The sequence below is a fragment of the Tupaia chinensis genome, unplaced genomic scaffold, assembly GCF_000334495.1.
Source record: "Tupaia chinensis unplaced genomic scaffold, TupChi_1.0 Scaffold000251_1, whole genome shotgun sequence".
Lineage (NCBI taxonomy): Eukaryota > Metazoa > Chordata > Mammalia > Scandentia > Tupaiidae > Tupaia > Tupaia belangeri.
This window is the reverse complement of record NW_006159731.1, coordinates 2,044,328-2,050,327: the sequence shown is the minus strand read 5'-3', so window position 1 is coordinate 2,050,327 and position 6,000 is coordinate 2,044,328.

The window sequence follows — 6,000 nt, the reverse complement described above, 5'->3', positions numbered from 1 at the left end:
AGTCCAGGATGTATCACTGAACAAAATAGGCAAGAATATTTGTCCTCCTGGTACTTACATATAAGAGGGAGGAGACAGAAACTAAATAATAAGTATAAAACAGAAATCAGTTATACACCATTTTGGAAGATGCTAATTGCTCTGGAAAACATGGAAAAGTAGAGTAGGAAAGAGGGTTTTGAGACCACATTCTTCTGGTCATAGTACTGGAAGGAGAACTGGATCTCATTAACATGATAGTCACTTTTTCTGTTTCTACTTACTGGTTCAAATCTAGTCATGAGTAAATTGATTGATTTATAAATGTATTGCTTATTTCCCATATTTAATATCTCTAATGTAGGGTTGTATTAGACTGTGGTAATTCATTAAACATAGAAAATAGTCCCTGAGTTAATTACTTAGTATAACAGCTTGTGATTTTATTTATTAGTGGTATATCTGATTTTCAAAATGTCTTTTTTGATTAATTGATTAATCATTTAGTCAACAAATATTTATGGATACTTGTTCTCCAGGAGGTTGACTTATATGTACATGTATTAAAGTTCTAGTTATAAAATTACAAACTCTAGAAATCATGGGAGTTTATGAAGAGGAAATTAGGACCTAGAAATATTATAAAGTTAACATTAGCATTATGTTCTAATCCCCAAAGTACAACCTCAGTATAAGCATTTGTTTTGCTTTATGATTATGTAAGAGCATGTTAGTTGGTCTCACAGTACCTCTTTGGGAGATAGATTAGCATGTTTTCCTCACTGTATAGGTAGGGAAATTTGAGATTTCAGGAAGTTAGATGTCTTACTCTTAGTCATTTAGGGAGTGTTAATATTGCAATAGAGCCCTAAGTGTCAGGGTCATTGTTCAGCAACATCTGATATTGAGCCAATTAGTATAAAAGATCACCATACCTTTGCATCTGTGAGCCTTAGGCCCTTTATTGCACTACCAACTCAGATCTTTCCTTCCAGAGCACCTACCTGCTTCTGGCTTCTCAGGTTGCTCTACGTCCTCTGTCTTAGCCAGTGTAGTGCAGTCCTTTCTTTGGTCCAGGTACCATCAAGTACAGAGGAGGATAAGAGTGGGGTCAGGGAAAGACCAAAAGAGGGAACCAGCAATGTTTATTCCAACTCCTTTATTTTATCGCTACTTTCAACTTACTATTTATTCTTCTTCTATCCAATTATAGGAAAGAAAAAAAAGGAAAAGAAATTATGATCACAAAGGAATTCTAGATATGCGACCTTGATCAGCTTTTGAAGATTTCGAATCTAGGCCTTGACTCTTAGACATTCATAGCTGGTGATTTTTTTTTTCTTTTTTCTTTTCTTTTCTTTTTTTTAAATAGGGAGTGTGTGCTCACTGGAGAGAGAGAGAGAGAGAGAGAGAGAGAGAGAGAGAGAGAGAGAAATCATCCCCCAGGGAAATTACCATGCTACAATCCCTTCTTCTCTGGATTTTGGGGATACACGGACATGTGTGTGAGTTTCAAGCCATTGGGTCTGGGACTCAGACTACAATTGACCATGTGCACCTTAACCACCATGCCACCTACTGACGCCATAGCTATTAATATTTTAACCTGGTTACAGGCAGAAGGAGTATGGAAGGGACATATTTGAAATAACTAGGGAAGGTCAGCCTTGGCTACACATTAGAATCACCTGGGAAATTAAACAAACAAACAAACAAACAAACAAAAAAACTCAGGTCTGAGGCCCATCTTCAAGTATTCGGCATTCTGAGTGTGTGGGTCTGGAGTACAATCCTGGTTGATATTCTATTAAAATTTCAAGTATTTTAGGTCACAACCAGGATCACTGCCTTGATGATCCTGTATTGCTGATAGGAGAATATAGTATCCCCAGCGTCCTACCCTTAGGTATGCCAGAGTATGGAGAAAGATGCTTGAGAACCATTAATCCATTGGTCCCCGAAGTATGGTCTTCAGACCAGCAATATCTGTTATCATTTGAGAACGTAGAAGAAATACGTAGTCTTAGGTCTAACTCTGGACCAGAGTTAGACATATCTCATGATGGGACCCAACAACTTACTACAAAGCCCTGCAGTGGTCCAGCCATAATGGTATGTACTGTTAAAATGCTGTGCTCCAGGGTCAGCATGTGTGTAGTGGTTAAGGCATTTTACTCCCATGTGGTTGACCTTGGTTTGAGTCTTGGACCCAGCAGCTTGAAATTCATGCCAGGTATGTATGCGTGTGTGCCCAAGATCCTGAGAGGAGAATAGAGGAGAAAGGATTGGTGCATGACCAGCCCTCTTGGGGGGTGATTTCTCACTTTCTCTCTCTCTGTTACTCTCTGTCTTTCTGGCAAGTGCACATGTCCTAGAGTGAAAATCTCTCTTAAAAAAAGAAATGCTGTGTTCCATACATGGGAGGCCTGGTCCAAGCTAAAGGCTGGTTTGGTGGTGTGTGTCTGTAATCCCAGTGATTCAGGAGGCCAAAGCAAGAGGACCATGATAGAGAGAGATCTTTTCTAAAAAAAGGAAAAAGTCCTCCAAGTGATGCTGATGCAAACTAAATTCGAGAACCACTATCCTGATTGTTGAACATAATTGAGTTCATATCTTCTTTTCTGATAAATAGAATATTCTCGTTATAAAGAACATATAGTTTGTTTTGCTAAGGAAATCAAAGTGTAGAGATAGGAATGTCAGACATTAACTAGAGAGGAATCTGGGGGTGAGGGAAGAGGCTGTCTGTGTTTTTTTGTTTCGAGTTTATAGGATTTTTCTCAGGTTACCACATCATGTGGGCAGCCATCTTCTCTCCTTGAGCTAAAGATTTTTAGTGTTGACAGTGAGTTTATATTTTAACCCGATCTAAGCAGATTCTTCTCACTAACCAAACAAAGTTTTCAAAGGCAGTGAAGATCAGCAAACAAAGCCCTGCACGAGACACAAGGACTGGAAAACACCCAAAGTAACCCTGAGCCAAGACATCTCATAAGACTTCATCAGGTCCTCCACTATAATAACAGCATTGATGCCATCAGCCCGACTGCTTGGGATCACCAGAGTAGGGGCAGAGGAATGAGATTTTCTGATCCATTTTGGCTCTAATAGAAACTTTTTAGGTAATATTTTTTGTAGGTGGTGTGATATGTGCTTTCGGATGTCCTATATATCACCCTGTTTCCAGCTTTCAAGCATATTGGAGAGGAGTTGAATAAAGTCCTAATGCAGAACTGTGTTAAAAGAAAAACTTCCTAGATGACAAACTTTCATACAGAAAGACACTTTATTCTAGTGGCAGAAATTATATTGTCAGAGACTTGAAATCATTTTGGATTTGACTGAAACAAATCCAAGTGTTGGGTTGCTTTAGGCGCACCTGTTTCAAATAACTCATAAATTCCCAAGGAGTAAATCACTCAGTGGAACTGAAGACATGCCTCAACTCAAAATATGATGGTAATGATTCACTCTGAGATTTCATTTCAAACCACAGGAACTAAAAATGCAAGTAAAGTTCCCAGTGTGAAACACCAAGTGTAATCTTAATCCATTTAACTTCCTCAAATTGCAGTGTTACTCAAAACAGCCTAGTTCTTCATCGAGCATTGATGAATTTCTTCTGTGGTAAATGTCACCATCTGACCCAATGATGTGTCCAGGTTCTCCTTGCAATCTGTGTGTTTTCTTTCAAGGAACAGCCAGAGGGCAAGCAGAATTGATCTGCACTTAGATTACCTGTGTTGGAATGTACCAACATGGTTGTTAGGGGTATGCCTTTAGATGGTTCTCTTAACCTTCCCAGAGGACAGTTTCCTACCTGTAATATGGAGAAATAATAGTACCAATAGCATAGTATTAGCGATAACGGAGTCTGGTATAAATAGTGCTCAATAAATATTGTTCCTGGGCCAGTCCCATAGGATAGCACTTAAGACCTTTGCACAGGGAGTTGGATCGTTGGATCCCACATGAGCACAGCAGGTTGAGTCATAGCTCTGGTAGCTTAAAAATCTTGCCAGGCATGTGTACATGCATACCCAATGATGAGATGGAGAAATGTAGGAAAAAGGATGTTGCATGACTATGCCCCATGGGTGAGGATGCTTTCTCTCTGGGGAGACCACATTCTTTCTGGCAATAAAAAAATATTATCTCTTATTTGAGGAGGCAATAGCATAACATTAAGAGCAAGGTTTTTTTAATTTATTTTTTATTTTTTTTATTAAAGGCTTTTGCCATAGTGCACGCACACTTGCTGGACAGAGACAGAAAGAGACAGTGAGAAGGAAAATGAGAAGTCACCTCCTGGCCATGATGCAGTCCCTTCTCCTCCACTCTCTTCCTTGGATTTTGGGCACACACTCACATGTGCCCAACATGATTTTCAAGGTGCCGGGCCCAAGACTCAAACCATGGTCAGCCATGTGGGAATCCAGCACCTTAACTATCACAACCACTGTTGGCCCCAAGATCAAGAGTTTAAGGACAAATTGTTTGGGTTGAATCTCAGCTCTGCCAATTATTAGCTAATAACATTGAACAAGTTACATTATCTCTCTCTGTATCCTCATGTATAAAATGGGAATAGTACTAATACTATCTCATGGGTTACTGGAAGGATCAAATAGGTTAATACACATAAAGTGCTTAGAGTTATTGGCACATAGCAAGCTCAGGCTAGAGATAAGAGTATTGTACAGAAATCATGGAATAGGATTTATGTCAGGATACAGTGACAGGTCAAGAACCTGATCTCAGGCTGGCTCTGTGACTTGGTGGTTAGATAGCTAGATCACACATGGACAACCTCACAGTTTGATTCTTGGACTTGGTGGCTTAAAAATCATGTCAGTCATGTATGTGTGCATGCCTCAAATCCCTATAAGATGGAGAAATAGAGGAAAAAGAATTACGATGTGACCATGCTCTATAGGAGATGCTTTCTCCTCCCACTCTTCTTGTTTCTCTCCAGACCAGTGTATTTGCCCTCTGGCAAGCTGAAAAAAACAACCCCCCCCCCCAAAAAAAAGAGGCAAAACTGTCTTGACTGCAGGTAAAATCAGATGAATGTTACTTTTCTTAACATCAGGACCTGGGTATTAGTGGCTAATTAATTAGAGATGGAATTGAAAAAGAGTCCAGGGGGAGCTGGAACAACTGGCCACCAGGTCTGCTCCTTGCATTTGTAAAGGACCAGGAGAGAGTATAAATGTGGGCCATCTACCATATTTTATTATTTTTTAAACTACCGTATTTTAAATACTTAAAAGCTATACATTAATAAAACAACTTTTAAATAAAATATTTTGTATCCTCTTGTCTTGAAAAATATACCTTCACAACAACCCAGAAGTTTAGTGTCAAATGTAGAATTTTCAGAGTTCCATGCCAGAAGATGGAGATACAGAAGGAGCCGGATTCCAGCCCCCAAGGCCTGGGCCCTGCCTTCCAGCCTCTTTCCTTGCCTAGCTGCTTCCTGTTTGCAGCTCCAAGTCCCCAACTCCACCCTGTACACACAGCTGTGGTAGCAAAGTTCTATTGGCTATCTTCAGGGACTTCCCAAGCAGATGCTCTGAAAGCTGGTCTGGTTCTTTGAGTATAAAGTTCCAGAGTTTTGAGTTCTAGGAGTTTGTTCTGGAGGAGGATGTTTGAGTACCTCCCAAAATTCATACATTGAAACCCTGACCCCTATTGTGACTATATGTAGAGATAGGGACTCTAATGAGGCAGTTTACGTTAAATGAGATCATAAGGGTAATCTGATAGACTATTGTTTTCATAAGAAGAGGCATAGAGTATGCTCTTGCTACTTCTCTCTCTCTGTGTACCTGCACTGAGGAAAGGCCATGTAAGGACACAGTGAGGAGGCCATCTGTAAGCCAGGAAGAAAACTCTAACTAGAAACCATGCCGACTCTATGCTCTTAGGCTTCTGGCCCTGGGAACTTTGAGAAAATACAGCTCTGTTGTTTAAGTCACCCCATCTATGGTGTTTTGGTATGACAGCCTGAGCTGACCA